Below are 13,979 nucleotides of genomic sequence, written 5' to 3'. Positions count from 1 at the left end.
ATTACAAAAGTTAAAGTCTCTCATTGCAAAATTTCTTTCTAAAAACTATATGGTAAACAAATCAATATTCATATTTCTCTAAAAAATATCATTTCTAAAAAACATTTTATATAAGATAACATTTTCATTTATAAATTTCCATTTAAAAAATGATTATATATATATATAATATATATATATATATATATATATATATATATATATATAATATATATATATTATATATATATATATATATATCCAAACCATCTCTTTCAATTACAAGTGAAAACCTCACCCAACTAGTGCCAAGGGTAAATCTTGTCTAACCCGGCATGATCTAACATCATGCGGGTTAAACCACAAGCCTTTGACCAGTGAGACCGAATATAACTCGCGTCGGCATAATCATATCCTTTCTAGTGATATTTATTGCTCGGGCCTTCGACCCACCTGAGCTGACAAACCAAATCAGTGTGACGATATCTGTCTCACCGGGCCTTCGACCCACTTGGGTCGACAATATCAAATTCTATGTAACAATATCTGCTGCTTGAGCCTTCGACCAACTGGGTCGGCAATATCAAATTATGTGTAGTGATATCTGCCTCAGTCAAACTTCGACCCACTTGGGTCGGCAATATCAAATCATACGCATGGTAGAATCGAGGAGGGAAATTTTAAGCTTTACTCACCTCCCGTATGCTTGACTTCCTCCACTCTCCAGTCACTGGAGTTTTGCTCTCCGGCAACCACTTTTCTAGCCACCTCTGCCACCCTCTTCTCTCATTTCTCTATCTATTCTCGGTTTCATCTTTCTCTCCCTTCTTTCTTTTCTTCTTTTTCTCTTTCCTTCTCCCTTTTTTCTTCCCTTTTCCTCTGTTTCTTCTTCTCCGTTTCCTTTCTTTGAATGGGCACTGCTCATCAAAATGTATGTAAAATATCAATTTAGTCCTCACTTGTTTTACTATTACACTATACTCCCTCAAAACTTTCAAATTCTTATACTTTACCCCCAGAATCACAAATAAAATTTAATAAAAATCCATACAAAAAAAAAAAAAAAAAAAAAAAAAAAAGACAACACGGGGTATACATAAATACATTTCTCAGTAAAGATGGCTGGAAGTGGAGCAACCAAAAGATAACAGAAGCCAGGCAACATGGCTATTTGGTGTTAAAGATTTCCAAGATATACTCCATTTAGTCTTTTATTTACAAAAGATTTCCAAGCTTGGCTGCTTTTGACACTTTGAACAAGGTTGAATCATCCCGATTAAGTTGGATAAAATATTCAATTGAATTTGTTAAGGTTTGAAATACTAAAAGTTGGGTCAATCCATTTTCTATTTCTCACAGGTAAAGATCAAGTAATTCAACAAGGGTTTCGGGCGGGGGCCAGAATATATATAAAGGAGTCAGCATGCATAAACGTTTTCTTATAATCAGGTGAGAAGAAAATCTTTTATTCCTTCCTAGTTCTCAAAATTTATAGAAAATTTGAAATTCTTGTATAGACATACATATGAAAGGAAATCATATTTTCTTTTGGATGGAAAAAATGATATTCATTTTATGTGACCATGAACTTATGATTCTAGCAGGATTTTGTGGGCATTTGAGAAGCCAGAGGGAGTTCCCCGGCTGTTGGAAAATTTTCATCATGCTGAGATTCATTTGATCGCGTTACCAGGCTGATCAAAGCATTGGGGAAAGATGAATACCAGTTGCAGGATCTTGAGTTTGTTGCAGCTCTGGTTACATGATGAAAGTGGGGGTCTCCAATTTCTGGAATGCATAGGAAAGTGTTATGCTGTCATCAGCTCTTATTGTACCATTTTATTTCTGAATTCAGTTTCTTAATTAATGCAGAATATAGAAAACTTGGTAGAATTTAATAATAAATCATTTGAATTATTAAAGAAGAAGTAGCCTGAGAAGCAAACAATGCAAAAATTATTGCTTGGATTAACAATTCTGTTGGGCATTCCATAGGTATACAGTTAGCGAAGTATGAGACAGCAAAGGAGGTTTGGGATCATCTGCAAAAGGTTATTTAATCAGATCAAATTTTGCAAAGCAGTATCAATTGGAGAATGACAATCGAGCTCTTCAGCAGAAGAATATGAGTGTTCATGAGTTTTATTCTCTATGACAGATCTTGGGATCAATTGGCTCTTACAGAATCTGCGAAATTAAAGGCATGTGGTGCCTATATTGCTTGTAGGGAAAGCAGCAACGGTGGTACAGTTTTAATGGCACTTCGCAGTGATTTTGAAGGACTTAGAGGTTCAATTTTGCATCGTTCTCCAATGCCTTCTGTTGACTCAGTTGTTAGTGAGTTATTGGCTGAAGAAATACGTCTTAAGTCTCATTTGAAAAGGGATTCTTTCTGCTTCTACTTTACTTCTAAATCCTTTATGTTAGCGAGTACCTTCGAAGCCAGTCTTTAATAATCAGAATAAGCCTTACACAAGAGTTGCCTTCGACGAGTGTAGTTTCTGTAAGCAAAAATGTCATTGGAAGGCTCAGTGTCCTAAGTTGAGGCAGCAAATCAATCGCAAAGCAGCAGCAATCTCAAGCTTGGAAGCTGGCAATCAGTCACAATCTAATGCTCATAGACCACCTCAGGGTTCAAACCACCATAGTCTTATATATAGAGTAGTAGTATTTCATCAGGTCCTTCACCGATCCTAGTACTCTGGTGAGCAATTTCAGAAGTTTCTCTCTTTTCAACCAAAGCTATGTCTGCTCTTCTTAGAGGTCAGTTCCATCATAGTCTTCAAGTATGTCACATTTTTATGGGTTTAGATTTTGGTGTCACATCATATGTCTCCAGATTCTTATCTTTCTTTTGTGTCTCTTCATCTTCTATTCCTGTCATGACTGGATGGCAACTCCTATGCCTTTAGCAGGTGTTGGTTCTGTTGGCACACCTCACTTGTCTCTCTAATGTTTATCATATTCCAAACTTACATTAAATCTTGCTTATGTGGTCAGTTATGTGTTTGGTAATTTAGTCACCTTTTCCTCTTCTTCTTGTTAGTGTAGAATCTACAGTCTCGGAAGCTGATGGGACAGGCGTAGGAAAGGGGACTATATATTTTGGATGGAGTTAAAAGTGCCAGTTGCTGCTTCTATAGTGTTGTGATGCTGCCGCTACTAGTGTGATTTGTCTTCTTTTCGTTTGAGTCCTTCTTTTCTAGTTTTTTATTTATGGCATTCTCGTTTAAGTCATGTTTCGTTTCTCGTTGAGATTTTTGGCATCCACAAGGGCTTTAGGAAATTTGCAAACTTGTGATTTTGATTGTAGTGGATGTAAACTGGCAAAATTTTTGGCTTTACCTTTAATCGAAGTATTTTGTTTCTTCTTCTCCATTTGATTTGATTCATTCTGATGTATGGGGACCTTCTCCGTTGCCACAAAGGAGGGTCCGAATTATGTTTCTTTTATTGATGATCATACGTTATTGTTGGGTTTATTTAATGAAACATCATTCGAATTCTTGAGATATAACAGCCTTTCGAGCTGTTGTCAAAACTCAACATTCTACTGTTATCAAATGTTTTATAAGGTGTGATTTGGGTGGGGAATACACTTCTAATAAATTTTGGAGTTGCTTGCATTAGATAGAACTATTCACCAAACCTCCGTGTACAGATACTCCTAAGCAAAATGGTGTCACTGAAAGAAAACATAGGCACATTGCTGAATGCTCGTTCTCTCTTATTATCTGCCTCTATTCCTAGTGTGTTTTGGGGTGAAGCTGTTCTTACTGTTGTAGGTTTGATTAATATAATTCCATCTTCTCATATTTCAAGTTTTTCTCATTTCGAAAAGTTGTATGGGTATGCCTCTGATTATTCTTCCTCTAAAGTTTTTGGTTGTACTTGTTTCGTTCTTCGTCCTCTGTAGAACGCAGCAAGTGTCCTCTCGATCTGCTATTGTGTCTTTCTTGGTTATGGTGAAGGTAAAAAGGGGTATCATTGTTTTGATCCAATAACTCAGAAACTTTATGTGTCTCGTCATGTTGTTTTTTCTTGAGCATATACCTTTCTTTTCTATTCCATCCACTACTCATACCTTGACTAGATCTGATCTAATTCGTATAGATCCTTTTCTGAGGATTCTGATAGTTTGTCATCTCAGGTTCTAGTACTGATCATTCTACAGGTACTGACATTTACTCTCGCACACCAGAAGCTCCCTTTCTCCTATAGTCACTCAAGCTCCGTTTGAGATTGTGGATCCACCTCTATGTCAATCCATACACATTCGTAAGTCACAAAGTTACCAGATTTTGCTTATTCTTGTTTATCTTCATCTTTTGCTTCTTTTTTTAGCTTTATTCATGTCTCTCTAAGCCTCTTCCTATAAAGAGGCAATTCTTGATCCTTTGGCAGCAAGCTATGGATGAGAGAACTTTCTGCTTTGCATAAGACAGGTACTTGGGATTTGGTTCTCTACCTCCTGGTAAGACTGTTGTTGGGGTATAAGATCAAGACTAATTCTGATGGATCTATTGAGTGATACAAAGCTAGGTTGGTTGCAAAGGGTACTCTCAACAGTATGGTATGGATTATGAGGAGACATTTGCTCTGTTGCAAAAATGACTACTATTGTTACTCATTGCAGTAGCTTCGGTTCGTCAGTGGCATATCTCTCAACTGATGTTAAAAATGCCTTCTTGAATGGAGATCTTCAAGAAGAAGTTTATATAGCGCCCCTCCTGTGTGTTTCACATGATTCTGGGATGTGTTGCAGCGGAAGAAAGCTTTATGGTCTTAAACAAGCACCTCGTGCTTGTTTGAGAATTTTCTATTGTATCTTTCCCCTGGATTTGCTACTAGTAGTCATGATTACTCTTTTTGTTAAGTGCACTGATGCAGGTCAAGTCATCTGTCTTTATATGTTGATGACATGATTATTACTGGTGATGATATTGATGGTTTTCAGTTTTGAAGATAGAGTTAGCTCAACAGTTTGAAATGAAGAATGTGGGTTCTCTACGATATTTCTTGGTATGAGGAGCCTACTTACCTAGAGGTTATCTTCCTCTCAGTCGAAATATGTTGCAGATATCTTAAGTGGGCTAGACTTACTGATAATAAGAATGTCGATACTCCGACTCAGGTTAACGCAAAGTATTCTCTTCTAATGGTGTACCTTGTCAGATCCTACTTTATACCGTATATTGTTGGGAGTTTGGTATATCTCAACATTACTCGTCCAGAGAATTGCATATGCGTTCATGTTGTTAGTCAGTTTGTTGCTTCTCCTACTACAGTTGATTGGGCAGCTGTTTTCGTATTTGCAGTAGTATCTTGGGGTATAGTCTTTCAGAGTCTTTTACTTCCATCCACTCTTCCTTGGAGCTACGTGCATACATTGATGATGATCATGGTAGTGATCCCACGGATCGCAAGTCAGTTACTGGTTTCTGTATCTTTTGGGTGATTCTCTTATTTCTGGAAAAGCAAAGAAACAATCCATTGTTTCTCAATCTTCAACCGAAGTAGAATATCGTGCTATGGCATCTACTACCAAAGAGATTGTTTGGTTACGTTGGTGTACTTGCAGATATGGGCATTTCTTTCATCTCATACTATGGATTGTGACAACCAGAGTTCTGTTCAGATTGCTCACAACTCAGTTTTTCATGAACGAACTAAGCACATTGAGATCAATTGTCACCTTACTCGTCATCACCTCAAGCATGGCACCATACCTTGCCCTTTGTTTCTTTCTTTGCAGATTGTAGATTTCTTACCAAGTCGCATTCTATTTCCCGTTTCGTTTCTAGTTGGCAAACTCTCAATACTTGTAGCCGCCGCATCGTGAGTTTGAGGGGAGATGTTAAGAAATATGGGTTATTTTTTTTTTATTGTTTATTAAAGGTAGATTTGTTTTTTCATTATTTCCTTTGTTTAGCCTATATATATCTTTGTATTTAGGTTAAACATACTTTTTGTATTCAATTGCATTGGGCAGTATCAATGAAACCCTAGCCTCCTCTTTTTATTATTCTTTGGATTGAAGAATTAAAGAACATAGAGATTTCACCTTTAGAATTTGCATGAAAGTTTTCTCAGCTCAAATGCCAAATGGATTCAAATACTATATGGTCAATAAAAGAACATGTAACATTAATTGAAACTTCATGATAAAAACGAGTTTAATTGGTGATCTCTTCATTATTGAGGCTGAAAAAAACTGTTAGTGGCAGACATCAATAATGCAAATTAAAGATATAGAACACCAAACCATGTAGCTACCATATCTAATATATAAATAATTTTAAAGATTTGGAAAAAATAAATATTTTAGCGTTATATTAAACTCATTCACCTTTTCTTTTGTTCTACATTAATATCCATTCGCACGTTTCTTTTTTAATGCTTTGGTTTAATAAATGTGAAATTAATGCCGACACCAACCTAATATATATGGATATTAGCGTGAAGGTAACTTAATTTTTCTGACTGCATGAAACACTCCAGTTCTGTCTCATGCAGGTGATTAGAGCTGTAAAAATAATTAAGCATGTGTTAAAAGATGTTGAAAGCATGTTAATAATTCAATTGAAATCCAATAATTTTAACTCATGGACCATATATGATCTTGTAAAGAAGATCATCGACTGAGACAACTTACCCTATATGAAGATATTATTTTGTTATTTTCTATTTTTCCCTGAATATCTTACTGCAATAGGGTCGGGCTGTGAAGGCATATGAAACTCATGCTTCCACTTATTTTCTTGATATTATTATATATATTTTGTTATTCAAATATTATATTTATGAACTTTGTTTATGTTAATGGGTTATCTTTTGAGAGATGAATATATAGTTAATTAATTCTTCTGTTTTCTAGCATATTAATTTCATTCTTACCATGTTCTTAAGAAAGATCGATTCATTAATTATGGGTCTACTTTATATCTTGATTGATCTTTTATAACTTTTACATCTTATTATTGGATCATTGTCAAGGGGCACATTTTTTTTCTTCTTTTTTTAGGTATTTAAGATATCCAACCACATTAGAGCCTGCCTGTTCTTAAGGTCACGGAAGTCGAGGGGCATGTTGAAAGCAAGCATACGAGACTAAATCATATTAAAACAAAAGAATTCTTCTACCATTTCGACTTTAAGTAAACAAATATTTTACAAGGATTTTTAAGATCCTTAGACGAAGTTTCATTTTAACGAGTGTTATCCACCTCATGATGATGCCGATGTAAAATCATATGTGGTGTTGATGAAAATATCCTCATGTTTAGTTACAGGATGGTAAACAAATTAAGATGTCTTAAGCTCTCTCACGTAGGGATAACAATTAGGCACATAGAATTACAGATCCTAAACCCAAGGGATTAGCTGACGGTCAAGAAGGTTTGCTATTTTCTTGAGTTTCTGGATTCAAACTTTGGTGCCAACTCATATATTGTGACTTACTTAGTCTTTGGGCTTGTGAGAGTGTTACTCGACAAGGGAGGATTAGTTGAGGTGTACGCAAGCTGACCCGGACACCTTGGTTACCAAAAAAAAAAAAAAAAAACCTATGGATCCTAAAGTTATCAAACCTTAACACGAAGGTTGGATAATCATCAAAACTTGTTGTTTTAATTATGAGTGGTGTTATTAAGCCCATCCAAACTCTTTTTAGGCCCCAAATCAATAAAAATAAATAAATTGTACAGTTAAGAATTGGATAATCAACTTTGGATATATTGTGTGATGAACTTAATGCTTCTCTCTCTCTCTCTTCTCTCTCTCTCTCTCTCTCTCTCTCTCTCTCATCTAGCTAGCCATGAATGAATTAAAGAATAAAGTTTTTTTTTTTTTTTTTTTTGACCAAAGGGTTCGAACAGCTTGTGTGCACCTCAACTAATCTCCCAAGATCCTAGAATATCAGCCGAGTAAGAGCTCCAATGCTACCCTTATTAGGGGTCGTGGGGAATTGAACTCGGAAGACCATATATTAGATCCTCCCCTTGCTCTTTACCATCCTGAGGACTTGAACTTGGGAGACCATACTACATCCTGCTCTGCTCTTTTACTATCAAGAGAACTCAATTTAGGAGATCATGTTAGATCATCTTTTACTCTTTACCATCAAGTCACCCAATGATGGTTGAACATAGAGATTTTACCTTCAGAATTGCATGAAAGTTTTCTGGCTCAAATAGCAAATGGATTCAAATACATATGGTTAAAATTAGAATACAATAAAAAGAACATGTAAACACATAATTGAAACATGCATGATAAAAACGAGTTTAATTGGGATCTTTCATTATTGAGGCTGAAAAAAACTGACAGTGGTAGACATCAATGATGCAAATTAATCATAAAGAACACCAAACCATGCTAGCTACCACTATATAATATATAAATAATTTTAAAGATTTTGGAAAATGATATATTCTAGCGTATATTAAACTCATTCACACCTTTCTTGTCTCTACATTAATTATCCATTCGCACATGTTTTTTTCTAATTGTCTTTGGTATATATAGTGAAATTAATGCCGACACCAACCTAATATATATGGATATTAGCGTGAAGGTAACTTTTTTCTTGATTCCATGAAACACTCAGTTCTTGTTCTATATATACAATCTCTTCTCTTTCTGATTTACTTCTTAACTAAAGCAGGAATAGGATGAAGATGGGTCAGGATTTGCAGCCGAACGCTTCTGTGTCTTCTCTTTTATGGTAATTAATGTTCAAACTGTATGGAATTGGCTTGTTATAAGATATGAAATCAAAATCTTGAATTTTTTTTTTAAATTTAGAAATTGTATTGTTGATAATTCATCCAAGTTATTACTAAGGATGGGTAAACTGTTCACAGAGTGCTTACAGAAGTGGTGCCAGGGAGATGATGATATACTCTTGCAGTCGGAAGAATTAATAGGCCATAACCATGATGCCCATCATCATGTTCATGCTCATCAGTCATCCCACATGGATCACATGGATCCTTCATATGGTGTTCTTCACCATGAAAGATCTCAAAAAAGGGATCACTATGCCCATCTATTTCCGCTGAATGAGCTTTCAAATGTTTCCCCATTGTTGCCTAGAGAAGAAGCTGAATCAATTCCATTTTCACTGGAAGAGCTTGCTTTCCTTCTAAACAATTCTCCTTTTCAAAAGACTCAACTAAGCTAGAGCCATGGAAAATACACTCAAGCAATGCGAAAACCAACCCTGAAGGAGAAATTAAATTGTCAACATCCTTGGAATCCATGCTCGATTTCGCCCGAAGTGCTTTCAGTTCGGGGACTGAATTTAAATTTGTAAAAACTAGACGCTCACAAATCGACAAATGAATTCCAAAATTACACTATTCTGGAAGTCCCCGACCAGATATTTGCCCAAGATGGTAGCATGTCACCCATGCCTTACCCTTGCAGTTTTTACTGCCATAGCCAAGAGACTGAGAACAAGGCATTCAGAGTTTCACTGGGTGGTGACAATGGAGATAGAGTGGAAGTTTGCAGTTGCCACATGGATACCTCTAAGTGGAGCCGCGATCACGCGTCGTTTCGTGTGCTTGGGATCGAGCCAGGGAGCTCCCATGTTGCCATTTCTTCCAACCAGATAATCTCATATTGTTCCTGTTTCTTCCTCCATTAGTAATATCAAAGTAATGTTATGCTGCTTGCTGCCTGTGTTGTACGTGCCTATCTAAGTTTCTGCAAATAAATGTTGTTTAGTACTGTTGTGTAGCTCCTGTGTGAATGGAATAATGTCGCGAGATATGGGTCGACCTTGAAATCTAATAAATAGTACTTACTGTTAAGAACTCTGTTCAATTCATAACGAAGTGGCAGAATTATGTATGCTTTTCTATTTTAATTTCTTGATTTTACAATAATTAATCTTCTTATGAGGAATTGGAGCTATGTCCTTTAACTGTGAACATTTTTAACAACAAACAACAATAATCAGGATCTGATCAACCAACATCATGACAGAAAGGTCTCTGCGTTTGAAAATGGTTTAGAAATCTTCAAATTCAAAAAAGGAAAACACATAAAGTTGAGCCGAAGAAGAGAAATTTCCTTAAAAATTCATTTTGATTACCAAAGGCCAAGTTAATCAAATACAAATTCTTTAAAAATATATGATAAAATCTACTAAATAACTTTGTAAACATATGTATGTTATAAACAACCAGTAAACACAAACTAACTACCAAATCAAACAATCATAAAGATTCACATCCATAACATAAAAACACAAGATATACCATGGTTCACTTATCCAAATTGGATAAGCTCACGTCCATGTTGAGCTTGGAAATGGGAGAGCTCGTTGCACTACTTATTAAAGATCAACCAAACGATTACAAGCTATCAATCTCTCTTTGTTACAAGAAACCCACACCATAACTTCCTAGAGACACTCACCTGGAATCCCCAGAGACAAGAGCAAATCAGCCCTCTCATTGTGTGAAAAAAACCGTTTACCCCTAATGAAGTTTTAAGGAATTTTCTTCACATTTGTCTAAGGTAACTTCAAAGAAATCCAACTAAGGGTATTAAGGCATAAATAAAATTATGTACCTTGATGTGGGTGTTACAAGCTCAAATACCAAAGGGATTCAAACACTATATGGTTAAAATTAGACTACAATAAAAAGAAAATGTAAACATTAATTGAAACATACATGATAAAAACGAGTTTAATTGATGATCTCTTCATTATTGAGGCTGAAAAAATCTGTGAGTGGCAGACATCAATAATTCAAATTAAAGATCATAAAGAACACCAAAACCATGCTAGCTACCATCATCCAATATTTAATTAATTTTAAAGATTTTGGAAAATGATATATTTCACCCCTTCTTCTTTGTCTCTATATTAAACTCATTCGCACATGGTTAATAATAATGAAATTAATGCTGACACCAACCTAATATATATGGATATTAGCGTGAAGGTAACTTTTTTCTTAACTCCATGAAACACTCCAGTTCTTTGATCCATATATATACAATCTCTTCTCTTTCTGATTTACTTGTTAACTAAAGCAAGGAATAGGACGAAGATGGATTCAGGATTCGCAGCTTGGAACGTCTTCCTGTGTCTCCTTCTTTTTATGGTAATTAATCTTCAAATTTTATGGAATTTGCTTGTTGTTAAGATATGAAACTCAAAATCTTGAATTTCGCCCGAAGTGCTTTCAGTTTGGGCACTGAATTTAAATTTGTAAACACTGGACGCCTCACAAAATCAACAACTGAATTCCAAAATTACACTATCCTGGAAGTCCCCGAACAGATATTTGCTCCCAAGATGGTAGCATGTCACGCCATGCCTTACCCTTATGTAGTTTTTTACTGCCATAGCCAAGAGACTGAGAATAAGGTATTCAGAGTTTCGCTGGTTGGTGACAATGGAGATAGAGTGGAAGCTATTGCAGTTTGCCGCATGGATACCTCTAAGTGGAGCCGTGATCACGCGTCCTTTCGTGTGCTTGAGATCGAGCCAGGGAGATCCCATGTTTGCCATTTCTTCCAACCAGATAATCTCATATTTGTTCCAGTTTCTTCCTCCATTAGTAATATCTAAATTAATGTTATGCTGCTTGCTTGCTTCTGTTGTACGTGCCTATCTATGTTTCTGCAAATAAATGCTGTTTAGTACTGTTGTGTATCTCCAGTGTGGAATGGAATAATGTCGCTGTACATGGGTCGACCTTGAAATCTAATAAATAGTACTTACTGTTAAGAGCCCTGTTCAATTTCATAACGAAGTGGCAGAATTATGTATGCTTTTCTATTTTAATTTCTTTGATTTTACAGTAATTAATCTTCTTGGCACTAACACCATCTTATCACAAGATCAATGCTCAGCAATCATCAAAATACTATTGCATAAGTTTTATATTCTGGACTGAAATTGGAGCTATGTCCTTTAACCGTGAACTCCTTTTAACGACAAAGAACAATAATCAGGTCTGATACCCACCAACATCGTGACAGAAAGGTCTCTGCGTTTTGAAAATGGTTTAGAAAGCTTCAAATTCAAAAAAAAAAGAAAACACATAAGAATTGAGAAGAAGAAGAGAAACAAAATTTTTGCGTTTAATTTCATATACAGCGAAACTGAGAATTATATACTGTATTTAACGGTGTGTGTATTTGTTTAAACTTTGGGAGGTTACAGACATGGGCATTTTTGTGTGTAATGGGATTTGTTGGTCAGAAAGGATTAGGGATGAGGAAGTTAGTTTATTTTCACTGTTTTTTTCTATGACCGGGGTGTCTGCGCCAACTTAGGCGCATTGACACTAATCCTGCAAGACCCTGGACTACCTGACACTAATCCTAATGGACCTTGAAACTATCAGTCGAATAAAAGCTCTAATGGTTGGATCACCTCTATTAGCAGACGAGATTAATGAACTTAGGATTAGTAATACACATAAAAGTCTTAGTTGACCATTCGACCACCCAATGGTGATTACAAAAACAATGTTACAAATGTGATACTAAAAGACTAATTTCCTTAAAAACCCATTTTGATTACCAAAAGCAAAGTTAATCAAATACAAAATTGGATTGAAGATATTCCTAAAATTTATGCTGTTGTTATACTAATGTACATAAATAATTTACTTCGCACAAGAAAAAAATTAACAAAACTTAATTACGTACCAGCAGTATTGCGTTAGCCATATTTGTTGATGAAACCAAAAAACAAAAAAAACAAAATAATAATAATAAATTTGATTGGAACTGAAAGAGGATTAACTTGGCAGGACTTTATTTCATGATCATATCTTACAATGCTCACATGGTAACTTCCTGCATTTCATATAGAATACAGCAAAGTGAGCCAAATTATTCTTACATAGCTAATTTATACACGCTGAGCCCCTGCTAGCTCCCACAAACAACACACTACATGCTCGATTATTACAAACGCCAGAAAACCTGACTGATCAGGTCTTCTAGTTGATCTGAGCATTAGATATAGTAAGGGGGGTCGACCTGGTTGTTTTAACGTCAGGACTCGACTAAACATCCATGACCAAGGATTTCTTTTCATTTGGTTTAATGTCAATCTGGTAAATTGTAGTTTTAGGTCTTGGTTCGAAATCCTTGACAAAGAGTTTATTTGGGGTTGGTTTAACATCATCATGATAAATTGTAATATCTGGTCTAGGTTCGAAATCCTTCAAAAGAGATTTCTTTTCAGTAGGTTCGATATCATTGTGATATCAGGGCTTAGCTCAAAATTTTTAAAAATGGATTTTTCTCGGGTTGGTTTGATATCGTTGTGGTAAATTGTGATATCAGGCCTTCAAAGTCCTTAACAGAGAGTTTCTCCTTTGTTGGTTTAAGATCGTTATCGTAAATGGAGACATCAGGCCTAGGCTCGAAATCCTTAACAAAGGATTTCTCTTGTGCAGGTTTAAGATCGTTAATATAAATGGAGATATCCGGCCTTGTCTCAAAATCCTTAACAAAGGATTTCTTTTCTGTTGGATTGACGTCATTACCATAGATGGAGAGATCAAGTCGCGGTTCAAAGTCTTTAACAAAAGACTTCTTTTCTTCATGACAATCAGCTTTCTCATTAGAGAGGGACCTGGTAGCATCTGCACGACCAAGGCTAATTCGGATTGATCTTCTATCGACTGATCGTTTACGGCATCTCTCCAGTATTCTCCCATGTCTTTCCTTCCATCTATAGTGTTAGCCAACTGCACAAAATAAACACAAAATTTAGACCTGGCAAATCATTCAAACTTGATAAAAGAAAGATCAATAATCGAGAATAACAAAATGTTTTACTTGAACTTTAAAGTTTCAAACAGAATTGCATTACCAAGAGAAGTACGGAAAGTGTAGAGAAAGAAAGAAATAAAGCTTTCATCTCTGCTGTGAGAAAAGATAGTTCAACTGTTATGATTTGCTTGGAAGCCTTATACATATCTCCCTATACATAGGGGAAAAAATGGGAAGAATTT

General features: G+C 35.6%; 1 pseudogene; it reads left to right on the top strand.

Moving 5' to 3' along the window:
• Positions 1-8,824: 8,824 nt before the first annotated feature.
• LOC116104931 lies at positions 8,825-11,592 on the top strand (annotated as a pseudogene).
• The last annotated feature ends 2,387 nt before the right edge of the window (positions 11,593-13,979 follow it).

Source organism: Pistacia vera, unplaced genomic scaffold (genome assembly GCF_008641045.1).
Source record: "Pistacia vera cultivar Batoury unplaced genomic scaffold, PisVer_v2 Contig1159, whole genome shotgun sequence".
Classification (NCBI taxonomy): domain Eukaryota; kingdom Viridiplantae; phylum Streptophyta; class Magnoliopsida; order Sapindales; family Anacardiaceae; genus Pistacia; species Pistacia vera.
Note: the sequence above shows the minus strand (reverse complement) of the source record. Positions and strands in the feature narration are given on the sequence as shown.